This window comes from Sceloporus undulatus, chromosome 3 (assembly GCF_019175285.1).
Source record: "Sceloporus undulatus isolate JIND9_A2432 ecotype Alabama chromosome 3, SceUnd_v1.1, whole genome shotgun sequence".
Lineage (NCBI taxonomy): Eukaryota > Metazoa > Chordata > Lepidosauria > Squamata > Phrynosomatidae > Sceloporus > Sceloporus undulatus.
Genome location: NC_056524.1, coordinates 251,119,186 through 251,135,598, shown reverse-complemented (window position 1 = coordinate 251,135,598; position 16,413 = coordinate 251,119,186).

The window sequence follows — 16,413 nt, the reverse complement described above, 5'->3', positions numbered from 1 at the left end:
AAGTTTAATAATAATAATAATAATAATAATAATCTTGTATTTGATCAGAACAGACATCCTCATGTTAGAATAATTTAGCTAGTCCTCTGATGAATAAAATAACAATCATAGAGTTGGAAGGGGCCCCATAGGCCATCATTTCCAACACCCCACTCAATGTAAGAAATCCAGCTAGCTAGCAAATCCACCACTGGTAGCTGTCTAGTCTCTTTCTGAAGACATCCAGATAGACTCTACCACTTTTCCAAACAAAGTGGTTCAATTGTCAAACTATCCTTACTGTCAAGACGTGCCTCCTTTCTGTGACAACCCTTTAGACATTTAAATAGTGCAGTCATGCCACTGCTCAATCTTCTCTTCACAAGGACCAGCTCCCTAAGCCTATCCTTGTAGGTTTTTGTCTTCATGCCTCCTATCTTCCTTTTTTTGTCACATTCCTCACAGTGGTAACAAGATTACACTATACTAAATAATTGACAGAATTAAAAGACATAGCCATGTTAGTCTGGGGAGTCTGCAAAGGGCTCTTATAGCACTTTCAGACTAACTGAAATAAAGAACTTGGTAGCAAGAGCTTTCATATACTTGAGCCTACTTCCTCATAACTGACAGTTTGCTGTAATTTAAAGGTTGTCAGAAATTCATCAGTTGAGAGGGGCCATCCACCTTCCCCAATAGTAGAGCCATCTTGGTTGAAGGTCTCTTCTACTCATAAAAGGTAGGAGGGGTAGAGCTCTAATTTGAACTAATGATTAAATCAAATTTTAGCACATAATGTATGTGGAGAGAGAGTCAAAATTTTAATTGCTGCTACAGCCGATGTTACTTTATCTGTGCGGATGACACTCCTTTTTGGAACAAAAACAAAGTCATGCACCTTCAGCTCAGTTAATAAAGAGTCTGCATAACTGGGATAATTAAAACACACACATACACACATTTCCTAGGGTTGGTGTCTGGTTTATAGAAGTTTGTTTTAGGTTCTGAATTTAGAGAAATAGTGACTTTTTACTGACAAAGCTGAGTAGCAAGAGACATACTTTAACAACCAGAGTATAACAAATAGCTCCCTTTCTTCCTATCTCTTCCCCGTGGTGTACTGTGAGTTTTTTTCCCTACCATAGTACTGAATGTATAGACAGCTGAAATGCAAGCATTAGGAGAAAAACAGCCCTCAGCTATCTGCATCTCTACCCAAAAATCTCTCTGCATGGATCCAAATTAGTCCATGTGGCCACACAGATACGTGACGTCTGATCTGCAGTCTCCCAACAGGCTCTCACTAACTTTGGTAACTGGGAAAGAGAAGTTACTGAATCTGTTGAAATATGTGTGAAGTATATTTGTGGACAGGCTTTTCATTTTGGTCCTCTTCTTCCCATTTAGGTTTCAGAAAGAGTTCATGAAGAGAGATGTCCTGAATCATTTTGGTGCCCCAGGCAGATTTCCAAATGTCACTTCGTTCTTGATGGTAACAAGATATTGATAGACTAAATAATTGACAGTTTGCTGTCCTTTAAAGGTTGCCAGAAATTTACCACACGAGGTGGACCACTCCACCCTCCCCAACGGTAGAGCCATCTGAGCTGCAGACATTTTTCTACTCATAAAGAGTAGGAAAGGTAGAGCTATACTTTGAACAAAGAATGCATAACAGGGCTCTTGATAGCACAGAGAGAATAACATAGCAGAAAAGAGACTGCCTAAAACATGTTTGGTGGGACAATTTCACTGCAGAAAACAAAAGAAAAGATGGATGTTCTGGATGATCTAATTTCCTGATTAAAGCTGTAGCCTCTAGGTACATACTGGTAGAAAAATCCCATAGAATGACTTACTTCTATACCAGAGATAAAATTATGCAGCCCTCCAGAGGTTGTTAGATTGCAATTGCTATCATATCTCACTGTTGGCCATGTCCTGTCCTGCAATTCTCCCAATTTGGCAGGGACAGGGAATGAATGGGAAAGAAGGTGATCTGCCATAAAGGAAATGGTAATTAGATTTCAAATTGAAATGAGCCATGCCTCCTTTTCCTGGGAAGCTATCTATACTGTCGTACCCTGCAAATGTCCCAATTTGACAGTGACAGACACAACTAATCCTATTGCTCCATTTTTTTTCAGTTGCTTTTAAATGTCCCAGTTTCTCTCCCAATTTCCTCCTTTGTCCTCAGCTTACTTCAATTGCCACAAACTGACTTCAAATTGCAAAAGAGGATTACATGGAATTAATTCAGCAGCAAGGAAAGGAAGGGACAGAACCTCAGCCTTCCTGAAGACTCAGAAAAGCAAACTGCTGCAGCTACTCCTGGCTTTTGTGTTTTTCCTCACTGATAACGTTTACTATGTTGGCCATACTCTGATGCTGCTTGACCACAATGGATCTCAGTGTTCATCTGTAAAATTTTTGAGAGAATCTCCAATATCACTAAATGCTGTAGCTCCATCATATGGAATCCTGGGATTTGTAATTTTGTATTCTCTGCCAAAGAGTGCTGGTGCTTCACAAAACTACAAATCCCAGGATTCTGTAGGATGGAGTCATGGCAGTTAAAATTGTGCCAAACTACTTTATTTCTACAGTGTAGATGCACCCAAAGTAAAGTGGAGACCGACCTAGTCTCCCATGGGAGGGAGTTAAACAGCTTGGGAGCAATCACAGAGAAAGTCCTCTGACATGGTCTCACCAAACATACCTGTGATGGTGGCAGGATGAAGAAAAATCTTCCACCTGAGAATTTGAAAACTCAGGTAGGCTCATATAGGTAATGCATCTTTGCAAGGATGCAAGGAAAATGGTTGGGGATGAAACAAGGGGGTGGAAAACAAGTGGTCTGGTGGGATGTTCCATCTTCCATCCAACTCCCATGGTGGAAGTAGCTGAGGACAGAGCTTGAAGGAAATAGTCCTTCACTGTCAGTATGAGCCTTTTTCCAGTACAGAATTATAGCACTTCGCTCCACTTTAACTGCTATGCTTGCATCTTATTGAATCCTGGGGCTTGCAGTTTGGTGAGACACTAGAACTCTCTTGCTGAGAATTCCAAATACACCTCACTAAATTGCAAATCCCAGGATTCCCCAGGATGGAATCCTGGCAGTTAAAGTGGAATCATAGTGCTATTATTGTGTATTATGAGCAGGACCAGTATCACATTTCCTGTTCTAGTGCTGCTTCTTTAACGTTTAACAAGGAAGCTTACATGTCTTTCACAGTGTTTTTGGCTGGTGGAAGTCTGGTGTAGTGACATACCAATGTCTTTCTGTTTCACTTTTTTGGTCTGGCAGGTGATGGTTTTGCTAAAATGGAAGTACCTATTTGCTGTTTCCCAGATCATTAAGTGGCAAAAAATGTATCTTCTAAGCACTAAAAAAAGATGCCTCCAGAAGACTCCTTCTAAACAATGGAGACAATGGCCCATTACAGACCTCCCAAAAGGGGCGGTCTTGGGCCGCTGCCGGTTGCAGCGCGGGGAAGCAGCTGCAGCCAAACCGCGCGACTCCCCCGCACTGTAAAAAAGGAGCGTGCAAATCGCGCTCATTCCAGCAACCCGGAAGAGACGCCGCAAATGCCAAAGTGCGCATTTGCGACGTCTCTTCCGGGTTTGGACGTCCAGACGCACAGCGTCCATTATGTCATCTGTATAGGGCGCCACCATCTTGACGTATGGAATACGTGCGAGGGGCAAGGTGCATCCGGAAGCGCTGCCCCTCACGCGTATTCATGGCGTGACAACGGCGCCGCTTAGGCCCATCTATAACGCGCCAATGTTGTGGTTGGCCCTCCTGATGGAACAAGGATGGAACATCCTGATGGAACCAGGATTTTTGCTGTTTTTGTCAGCCACTTTCCTTAGCTTGCAATCTCTAGTGGAAAACAGTGAAAACCAAAGTTTAAGTGTATGGGCATGGCCATGGGCCCTGGCATGGGGCGGTTCCCCTGTGGTTCCATTGCAGTGTCCATAAACAAACACACATGCTGCAAGCTTGCATTGCAAACAAATTAACTTTACTGCGAACACTCGTGTGTTACAATAAAAACCCCAACCTAAAGGCCCCAGTCCACTGGGCCACTCCACACCTTGCGTCAGTGGAACTACCTCGTTCCATTTAATCTTCAGAGGGGCCTACAGGACACCAAAATGCCTTTTCCAACAGCTCCTGCTCATCTTTTTCTCACTCCTGAGGTTGGGGCCCATGCTCCCACTGGTTGGCCTGGGTGTCCCACAAGCGACCTTCTAGATTGCCCTCTGTCCGGGCAGGAGTAGCTTTCTAGTTGTCCCAGGGCCACTCATTTAGGTCCTCTTCCCACCGTGGGTCAGGTAGCTCTACAGCTAGGTGGGGTCCCACCCTTGGTCTGCCCCTAGAGTTATACAGACATATGGGGCAGCCTACGCTTAGCGTGCTGGGAGTCACTTTTCCTCTTCTTTCTCCAGCCGCCTCTCCATGCCCTCTTCGCCCACGGCTTCATCCTCCTCCCTTCTCACCCATCCCCTCTCCCCTTTTAAGGGTTTGGGCTTCCCTCCCTTCTACCCTGGGCATGTCTATTCCCTCCCGGGCACCCACCTATCTTGCGTTCTCTACCCCATCCTCCTGCCTTCTCTCTGGGTCCTCCTACACTATCAGTTCTGCCTCGTCAGCCCTCCCAGGCCCTACCCCTCTGCAAAGTGCCTTCTTCTTTCATGGTAAATGTGCAGATATTGGGGAAAATAATTGGAACCATAATTTCCTAGTTATGCTGGCTGGGAGATTTTGGGAGTCCTAGTTCAAAAAAGTAACTTTTCTATGTTCTGCAAAAAAAAAAAAAAAAAAAAAAAAACACCAAGTGGATGCGTGGCAAATTTCTTAGCATAAGCTGATCAGGATTTATACTTCTAATCAATCAGTTTCCAAACCCCGAAGACGGCAATAATTTAAAAGTGCTATCAAAGTGGATGTTTTTCTATTAAGGCAAATAATTGTGTCATATATTACCAGGATGTCTCTGGACTTAAATTTCCTTCTGGCGAGAGCGGAAAAACTTAGTTCATAATTTAATCAAAAACTCTGATCAAAATCCTCTCTTTATGAAGATAAAATAAAGAGTATGAGATGTTTTTTAAAAACTTCTCATACTAATCCAAAGTCATATGTGAATACCAGAAGTGAAACAGAAATGTGCACCTGTGAAGATTGATTTTTTTGAGGAAACTGGTTTGGCTGAAGAATACTGGTTAACTTAAAATATTCTATATCCTATTGTTTGTTTAGTGTGTGTAATTTTGTTCAGAAATAAATGTATATTTTAACATTTTATAAGGAAATAGCAATCCTCCTCCTTTAAACAGAGGCTCTAAGTGCCCTCCCTGCCTTTCTCTTCCCCTCCAGGACAGAAAAGGTTTAGGAAGAGAAGGTGGAGGGATCAGGGCCTCCAAGTTTCATCCCTTCCCCCAGAGCAACTCTCGTGCCCCCCCCCCAGCGGTCCTGCTCCCAATTTGAGAACCATTTCAGTACAATGTTATAGCACTGTGATTCCATTTTAACAGCCATTGCAAGATCCTATGAAATCCTGGGATTTACATTTCAGGAAAGAGCATTCAAAATTCTGACCAAGAGCCCTAGTGCCTCACCAGACTTCAAACCCTAGGATTCCATAGGATGAAGCCATGGCAGTTAAAGTGTACCCATACTGTCATGATTGTGCATTGTAACAGAGCTACAGATGTTTTGGACTACAACTCTCACAATAAGCCATTCTGGCTGGATCTTATAAAATTGTAGTCCGAAACATATGGAAATGAACAAATTGTGGCTGTAGTATTAGATGGAAAAAACAGAATTTTTCATTTATGATATTCCAAAAGTAGTTTGTTTTGCAACCGTGTCACAGTAGGGCTTGTCATCTTCCTGAAGATTTCAACATTTTCCTAGAGCATTGATCAGTCAGATAATACTGCCTGAAGATCTTCCTAACTTGAAGAATAAAGCAGATTGGTCTTGGGAAATACAAGCCTACCAGACAGTTCATACACACCAATATTTACAATGCAAAATGTCTGCAGCTGTGTTGAGGAAATGACATATACAGTCAATTACTCCATTAGCAAAACATAAGATGTGGTTACACTGGGGGAAATGTATGCCATCTAATCATATCAGCATACATCAAAATGTTGGTAGAAACCCCTAGAATGTGTTTTGTTAGAATATCACTCAACATTTGTGGAAACATGATGATTATATATCAAACTTTACCTTGACAATGGAATAAAAGGTAATACATTGTACCATCCCATGCTCTTCTGGTATTCACAGGAACAGACAACGGGCAATCAAATCCTAGCTGTGCAACGGCAGAATAATAAATGTTAGATAATTATAAGTAAGATAGGAAATTTGGATTCTAGATTAAACCACCAACACCTTACAGCATGTCAGGCTTAAGCCTTTTAGTCCATCTTTTGCCAATAGTATGGAAAATTAAATTTTCAAGCCTGATAAATATGAACCAAATTGGCACACTTCAAACCCACCTAGAAATCAGACATGCCATCATAGAGATTTTTAAGATGTTGGGCAGGTGTGATTAGAGAAGCGTACAGTTCTCTTCTGGCAGCAAGGCACTTTGCAACAAGCAGTTTTGAAAGGACATCATAGGTCAGCTTTCTTCTCTGTCCAGCTTTCTGTGCAAAAAAGCCACATGTGAATTTTCTGCAGAAAAAAAAGGTCACAAATTGTGAAGATCCTCACCAACCAGGATCTTCCACATCAAGGTTTCCCAACAGTGAAGAAATATAGGGTTTGTGTGTGTGTGTGTGTGTGTGTGTGTGTGTGTGTGTGTGTGGATTTTTCAGGCTATGCGGCTATGTTCTGGAAGAATTTATTCCTGACATTTTGCCTGGATCTGTATCTGGCATCTTCAATGAAGAAACACTTTTTAAAAATCATTTGGGGGGGGGGGGGTTGGTTTACTATCCCCCTCATCATTAACACCCACACTCACATATATCTTACCTGAACACAAGCTGCTCAGGCACTTTTTTCTTGAGCTTAAGTTCCATCTGAAATCAAAGTTAGGAAATGTAGCAGTGCTGAGGGAAGGAGCACAAAGATTTAGACGATGATGAGATCCCTTCCCCTTCCCTATACAATCTTTCTATGATAAAAAAGAAGTCCCCAATCTCATTTAACATGTGAATGGATAGACATGTAAACAAATATGGAAATCTCTCCTACATTTAGTTTAAGACAACATAATGGTGGTTGAAACACTGGACTACGACTAGAGATCAGGGTTTGATTCCTGGGTTGGAGATAAGAAACCCATTGGGTAACCTTGAGAGAGTCATATATCTCATTCCCAGAAAAACCTGGGATAGGTTCACTTTAGTTGCCATAAATCAGAAATGAAAGCACACAACAAAAATAACAAAGTCCAGAAGGACAGATAGATACTGATTATATCCCAAAGCGTTTTATTGCTCATACTGTACAGTTTTTATATTCCAATATCAAATTAGACCCTTTTTAAAAATAAAAAAGTCTGTTTTAATTAAGTGTTTAGTTTATCACATTGTTTCCCCAATTTACCTCAAGGGGATTCATATGTTAACCCAAGTGCATAGCTATTGCCCTTTGTGAAATCAGCCTATACAAGCAGAGGTTCTTGTATAAAGATTTAAATGTCCCATTCTCTGGGTCACTATACAATATAACTGGATTTCAGTTATTATTCATAAGCCCAAAGGTGAATTTTTCTACCACTAATTTCATCACAGCTGTTTTGCACTGGAGAAAGCACATTAAACCACCAAAGAAACCAAGGGTTAGGTCAACAATGATTTATACTTTAAATGATAAAGGAAACAACTTATACATTTATAGGGGTCAGAGAAATAATGAATTCAGAATTGGAAATGAACAGATGTATCAAATATGCCATGTAGAAACTTGTGAACTCAAAATAGCTCAGTTTTTATAGTTTTGCCAGTTTTTAAGTCAGTCCCTCCAATGGGGTCTTTAACAATCATTTAGATCTGCTGCAGTTAGGGAGGGATCTCCATGTAACCTCTGTTATTTAGAACCTGGGTTAGTTGGGCAAAATCTGGTGTTCCTATAGCTTTGGACCACAGTGAAATAGCCTCTAGCGATAGGTTCCCCAAGTCCAGGGATGGAGATTTGTCAACTTGTCCTGGACGGGATCACACTTCCCCTAAAGGATGAAGCACGCAGTTTGGGGGTACTTTTGGATCCATCTCTACAGTTATCTCAGGTAGATGCAATAGCCAAAAATGCCTGGCATCAGCTTTGGTTGATACGCCAACTGCGTCCCTACCTGGACCAAAAGGACCTTGAAGCAGTGGTACTTGCACTGGTAATCTCTCATCTTGATTTCTGCAACGCGCTCTACATGGGGCTACCTTTGTACCAAGTTCAGAAGCTTCAGTTGGTTCAAAATGCAGCTGCTAGATTGGTCACCAGAACACCTAGATCTGACCATATAACACCTGTATTAAAATCCCTTCACTGATTGCCAATCAGCTTCCAGGCACAGTACAAAGTGTGGGTCATAACCTTTAAAGCCCTACATGGTTTGGGCCCAAGTTACTTGAGGGAACGCCTCTCCCTACATAATCCACCCCACACTCTCAGAACATCCGGGAAGAATGGATTATCCAAATACCAGATTATTGTCAATTTCCCACAAAGCATTTATTGTCATGGCCCCTAAATGTGAAATGCTTTACCGGTACAGATCCAACTGATTACTACTCTAGAAGCTTTTAAGAAAGCGATTAAAATGGACCTTTTCCAGCAGGCTTATCCCCCTGATCTTTTATAAAACTGAAGGGACATCCCACTCTGAGTAAGTGAATGATTTGTTGATATATGAATTTTAATGTGCTGTCTTGATTTTAAGATGTATTTTATATATGGAAATTGGTGTTCCATTTTTATTACTGTAAGCCCGCCTCAATCCCTAGGGAGAGGTGGGAAATATAAATAAACTTCTATTATTATTATTATCTCAGAAATCAGGTGGCCGATTTCCCATTCTAACAAATACAGACATCTTGCAATACAACATTTCCTATAGTCATTTTCCAGATACTGCAGATGCAGTGTTCAAGGTGAAAAGGAATGAAAATTGAAGGCTTTTGAGGACTACAAGAATCCTTTTGTTGACAAAACCAATGACTCTGCTGTATGAGGGTTCTGGGAGTTTTAGTCCAAAAAAAGTAAGTCTTCTAAACTCAGATCCCATTTGTTTGCAGAGGGATCAATGCACAAAGTGTGCCAAAAATGAACTACACAGCAGTATCTATGTTTAGATTCTGGAGCTCCTAATGGTTTTGTACAAATATATTCAATATCTCTAACCACTAGCTATGCTTTCTTCTGCTCATGGAAATTGTATCCCACCCATATATGGGACTCAATGAGAAAAACTAACACTTTAAGGGTTGGTGAATTTAATTAGTGGTGCAGCCCTACATCTGTTTATACAAAGTTAGAAATGAATCTTACTGAGTTCATGGAGGTTTTCTCCAAGGGAATTGTGCAAGGGATTGAAATCCATCTGGAGCTGTGTAGTTTTTTCTTTTTATAAAAAGTCCAAGTAGTTTAAATAAAGAGTGTTTTGCTACTTTTTATAATTTTGTCATTATTAGAAGTTCTCTTTCTTTTTGCTTTTCAGAGCCATATAAACTGATTTCCTGAAAGAAATGCAAACTTCATACTGTGTTTTTAATTGCATACTGCGCCTTCTGGGTTTTCCCTCTGCCACCCTGCACATTCATATCATTCAAAAACTGTGCCATTAAAGTTTGCTTTTCAGCTTATATTGATCCCATTGATCCTCTTAATATTCATTAGATTGTTTTAATGAGGTATCTCTGGAGACCCAAGGAACATCTAAATCTTGGTGTTTACCAAGATTTCTTTACATTTCATCTTCTTTGGGGTCCTACAAATGAATTGGCAGTGGGGAAGGAGCTAAGGGAAAAACTTCATCCTGTCATGCCATCACAGGATACCAACTGCTAATAGAGAACCAGAGTGTGGGTACATGATCATTTGAGACTACAACTCCCAGAATACCCCAGCCACCATGGCTAGTAGTGATGCTGCTTGACATGTTGTGGGAACTGTAGTCCAAAGCAGTCAGTTGTCAGCACTCTGAAGAGGACCTATGTAGACTGGCAAAGTACCATCAAATGAAATCTCTAGCACTGAGATAATGTGGTTGTTTGTTTCATATGCTGGAGTCATATTTTAAATTGTGAATTTTTAAATGATGAATTTAAATGTGGATTGTTTTAATATGTGTACCTGCTTTTTGTCCTTTTAAATTGATGTATGTTTTACCTGGTGCGTTTTAACTGACATTGTTTTTCAGTTAATTGCTGTTATTTCCCACCTCGATCCATGGAGAGAGGCATGTAAGAAATAATAATAATAATAATAATAATAATAATAATAAGTGTATTTGTTGTAAAACAGGAAGTCAAATCCTGACCTTTTAGATTCTATTCCACCTCCCACACAAAGATCCTTGAATCCAGTGGTGAAGGGCACAAAATGAGGGCATAGCTCCCTAACTAAAAATTATCCTCCAACAAAATTTTCCTTCAGTCCCCAAATCCATAGCATCATAGAAAAAGAGAGAGAGAGAGAGAGAGAGAGAGAGAGAGTGAAAATCAGTCAAATTTAAGATTCTTCTATTTGCTGTATTTGGTAATTTTGCCTATCCTTTTTCTTTAGGTGCCTAAACTGTGGTTCTAAAAACTCAACTAGCATCCTTTCTGCACTGGCCAGGGGGGGAGGGGTAGCCTGGATTATCCTGGCTTACTCCAAACTCCTCCTGCTATCTTGACCTTTTGTTCCAAAGCTGGGTGGGGTTGTTTGCATAAGTGTTCTACTGTGCTGCCTCATGTGGCCACTGTCACAACACATCACTTTGCTTTGACATCAGAACAAGGTAACCAATGGCGATCATATGGCTGAATGCCTTGTTCTGACCTCAGAGTAAGTGACCCATGGTGGCAGCAGACACACCCAGTGGCAGAGTGGGATGCTTTTTAAACAGTTGCTCAGCATTAGAATGGAGGGCTCTGGACCCTCTAGAAAGATCCAGAACAAACAGAGAGTTTTTAAATGTGTGTGTAAAAAGGGGTATACCTCTTCTGGTGATAAATGACCTTGACATTGTCTGATCTGTTCACACCAGAACTAAGGGTGTCTTGTGTTGTCCATTCTCCCCATTAACAGGTCAGGGGATGCCATTTTATTTGACCAGTGCAGACAGGGCCTATGTTGTAAGTTACTAAAATGCTAGAAATTTGTGCCCTGAATGAAAATTCCATGGAGGGGGCAGAATTCTTATTTGGGAGACAATGCCTTCATCAAAGTGGGGTTGAAATCAAAGTGTGGTTGCCACATAAAGAGAAACATACTAGGAAAGGAAGTCATGCTTGATAAACTGTTAGCTCTCATGCTACATCAAAATAAAGTGATTGTACAGTAGTTTAATGGCAAAGCTCTTCCTCCTTTTTTATGAGCTTTGAAAATATCTCATTAACAGCATTGGAAATTAGCACAATAACTTATGTCGACACAGTCATTTGCCCTCATTTGTGAATAAGTTCCATTGAAAAGCCTAATGAGATATTGTAGGGAATTCCCAACTGCATGATGGAGACAAGCATCTCAAACACACCTCCAAATGGAAATGCTCTTGGGCACGAACCTTTCAGTAAAATAATGTGTAAAATGCAATTTCCTCTGAGCAGATGCTGACATTAGAAATGTTTCTCTCACACTTGAATAATAAATGTCTTGGAAAATGTTATTTTTACCCATTCAAATCTTTGATTTCATCACTTGCCCCGCTCACCCAATCTGGGCAAATACTCAGAGAATACTCATCTTCAGAGAATGCTTCGCCTGGAAAAAGTTGTGTGTATATATACTGTGTGAGCCTGGGAATGCAGGAGTGATTTGCATGTGTATTGTTCTGTGCTGATATGGTAGTGGTTGGCCAGGATGCACAGGAAATAATGGGGCGTGTGCATGTGGCGGAGTGGCATGCATGTGCCACGGGCACACATGTGGGTGTATTGTAAAATAAAATTTTGTAGTGGTTGACCATTTTATTAATGAGGCATCTTAATGTGTCACTGAAAATGAGACATGATTTTTTTTATCTTTACCTTCAAAATTAGTGTTTTACACCACATAAAAAGGAAGGGGAACTTGCTTTCCAAAACATAAACTTGCTTTCCAAAACATAAATATGTCCACAGAAGGTCAGAAAAAAGCACCAAATTTTTCTCTGGCACCTTTCCAAGCTACATTTGCATATATAAGCCAAAAGTTGCCCATTATATAGACAGCATGGTTTAGTGGTTTGAGTACTGTTGTATGACTCTGAAGAACAGAAATTTAATCCTGGCCTAGCCACAAAAACCCATTTGGGGAATTTGGACTAAAGAGAGGCAAAGACAAATCAATTCTGAAAAAATCTTACTGTCCTGGACTACAGCCAGCACAAGTCCAAACAAACACTGATAAGGATTGTTTATCAAAAAAGGAGCTAAAAGGCAGTCTACAGACCTTTCAGTTAGTCCACAAGAAGCACACCATAACAAAGCCAAGGTCAGGATTCCAGAGTTCACAGAAGTCAGTTGAGTCCAAGGTTAGGGCAGCCAGAAAGTCCATTCCAAAGTTAAAGGTTCAAGGCAAACAAGGGTTCCAGGGAGCAAGGAGACAGTGCTGACTGCTGACAGTAATCGCACAGAAGGATACTGCAATAAACTCTAGCAGCAAGTAGGCCTCTCCCAGGTGGTTAAGTAGGAGACTCTCTTCTCAGTGCCAACTGAGCCTTGTTTGCCAATTGTCTCTCAGCAATTCTCCTGGACCGACGCACACAAGCACTCTCAGCCCTGCATTGCTTAAAGGAAGGCACCTCCAAGCTTGGCTCTTCCACAGAGTCACCACTAGGCTGCTGAGCTTCAGGAGGAATCCCTCCAGCACTAGGACCTGGCTGAGCCTCCTCCTCTGCAGCTGGGAGGTCGCAGCTGGGATCTGGCAGAGCAGGATTAGCACCTGGTGTAGCCTCAATTTCCCCGTGCACTAGAGGAGCTACATCTTCCTCCTCATCCTCTGAGACCGGCTCTTGGCTGGCCATGACACTTGCCAAGAAAACCTGTGATAGGTTCACCTTAGGATCTCTGTTGTGGTTTGTTTGAGTTACATGGTGGATTCATCCTCAGATCCTGAAACAGAATTCTTACACCAGATTTAAAGAAGAATACATTTACCTATGAGATTATAATGGCAGAGCAACATGTATTAAGTACATATACATTGCTGGTATAGTCAGTTTCACTTACATGTGTTCAAGCAAATTTAATCCTTTAGCTCTATAAACTCTTTAGTTGTAATGCAAAAACAATACTTCTCCTGACCTATTGGTCCTGAGAGAAGGCTTTGCTGGCATCTCATTGGAGAGACCAGAAATTTAAATAAAAATGGCACGCTTCTGCGGCTGTTAGCAGGGAGTGGGCGGGGCTTAGCCTGCATGAGGCTCTCCCACCTGATCTCCCTGTCACTTGCCTTGATCGCTGGCCCACCCTCCCACCTTGACAACAGTGTGAGATTCATTCTGGTCGCTTCGGGGCCGGGTAGGAATTTTTGCCCTTGTTTTTCCAAGAGTTTTTTTCCTACCCTACACTGTTAATTGGGGAACTGAACAATTGGCTTAGGGTGTGGTCATAAATAGGCTTCATGGCATAGGCAGGGGGAGATAGACGTTCTGGTGAACACCCCGGCACCCTCCTAAAGGGTGAAGGTGGGTCTCTGGAACTGAGGTTTATGTCTTAAGACTAAATACAAAGGGATAGAGACTTGCCTCGGGGCTGGCCTGAGATTTAAACCTTCACTTAAGTCTTGAGAGTTAAATGGGGGAGTCTTGGGTTGGCCTTCTGGATGAGGGCCGGCTGGGGAGCAGCCCAAATTATGGATTGCCCTTGGGGCTCAGGTGTTTTCGCCCTTTGGAAGCTGGGGAATTGGTCTTGGAGCAGACCATCCGCCAGCTGTTCCTACACAAGGTTCTCCCCCCTGGGCTTGCAATTCTCAAAGGAATAAAATTAAATAGGCTGAGTTTTAATAAAGTTGCCCATTTTACAACCCAATTCTCCGTGTCTGGTCTCGTTATTCAGTGAGTTGGTCAGAAATAGTCCTTGAGTTGTTAAGAATCCCTCCAATCAGAACTCATGAGAAGTTCTCATTCTCATAGAAACATAACGATGTAAAACCCAACATACTTCCTCATCACTTCTCCCTTTCCTGTCTGATAAACCAACCTGTGATATCTTTTTTTAAACTAGTGTACTGGAATGCTATTTTTTGAAAGCCATCATGAACCAGAGTCCATACCTCTTAGTTAAGACATCATAAAGCCTCTTGGTAACCCTATACTCAAGATCTTTACTTGGAAAAAAAAACAACAAACGTCTAATTGAGCTGAGTGTAAGATCTGATACTGAACTCAATAAGATTTCTTTTTCTAGATAAAATGTGGGGGGAAACCTATAGCATTTTTCCCAAGTAAACATGTGCTGATGTACCATAAAAGGATATGGAAACTTTAGCTTTGATCTGCTAATCCACAGTTATAGGGGTTTTTTTTGGGGGGGGGGGGTCGGATTACGTGGCCATGTTCTAGAAGAATTTCTTCCTGAAGATGCCAGCTATAGAACATAGCCCCATAACCTGAAAAACCCACAAAAAACTATGGATGCCAGCCATGAAAGCCTTCGAATACACAGTTAGTATTCAACTAACCCACAGCTATTTTAGATCTGATCCTAACCAACAAGGATGACTTGGTTAATGGGGTGCAAGTGGTAGGATCATTAGGTGAAAGTGACCATGTTCTCCTGGAGTTTGTTATACAGTGATAAGGAGAAGCCAGGCATAATCAGACACGCATTCTAGACTTAAGAGAGTAAACTTAGAGAAGTATTGAGGGTGATGCTGTGGTCAGAAATACTAAAAGAGAAGGGAGTTCAGAACGGATGGGAGTTTTTCAAAAGGGAGATACTGAAGGCACAATTTCAAACAGTTCCAGTGAGAAAGAAAAACGGGAGGTGTCTCAAGAAAACAGGATTGTTGACTAAGGAACTTCCAACTGATCTGACTTTTAAACAGAACATGTATAAGAAATGAAAAAGGAGGGAAATCACAAAAAAGGAATTCAAAGAAATAACAGGCATGTGTAGGGGTAACGTCAGAAAAACTAAAGCACAGAATGAACTCAGGCTTGCTAGAGAGGTTAAAAACAATAAAAAGGGCTTTTATGGATATGTCCGCAGCAAAAGGAAGAAGAAGGAAATGGTAGGGCCACTGCGTGGAGAAGATGGCAAAATGTTAATAGGGGACAGAGAAAAGGCAGAATTACTCAACACCTTCTTTGCCTCAGTCTTCTCAGAAAAGGAAAAGTTTGCTCAACCTGAGGATAATGGAACAGAGGATAGAATAGGGGAATTTCAGTACAGAATGAGTAAAGACATAGTACAGGAATACCTTGTTGATCTAAATGAATTTAAGTCTCCAGGACCAGATGAACTACATCCAAGGGTACTAAAATGTAATATCGGAAATGTAATATCGGAACCATTGGCAATAATCTTTGAGAACTCCTAGAGAACAGGAGAAATCCCAGCAGACTGGAGGAGGGCAAACATTGTCCCCATCTTCAAAAAGGGGAAAAAAGAGGATCCCAACAATTATCGTCCAGTTAGTCTGACATCAATCCCAGGAAAGATTCTAGAGCAGATAATTAAACAGAGAGTCTGTGAACATCTAGAAGGCAATGCCACAATCACAAAAAGTCAACATGGTTTTCAGCTAAAGAAGTCATGCCAGACAAATCTGATATCTTTGTTTGATAAAATTACCAGCTTGGTAGATGAAGGGAATGCTGTGGATATAATATATCTTGATTTCAGTAAGGCCTTTGACAAAGTTCCCCATGACATTCTTGCAAACAAGCTTGTAAAATGTGGGCTAGACAAGATAATTGTTACATAGATTTGTAGCTGGTTGACTGGCCGAACCCAAAGGGTGCTCAACAATAGCACCTTTTCATCCTGGAGAGAAGTGACCAGTGGGGTCCCACACCATTTGGGTCCCACAGGGCTCTGTCCTGGGGCCAGTGTTATTCAACATCTTTATCAATGACTGGGATGACAGAATTGGGGGCATACTTATCAAATTTGCAGATGACACCAAAGTAGGAGGAATAGCTGATACTCCAGAGGAAAGGATCAAAATTCAAAATGACCTGAATAGATTAGAAAGCTGGGCCAAAACTAACAAAATGAAATTCAACACAGAGAAATGTAATGTACTGCACTTAGGGCAGAAAA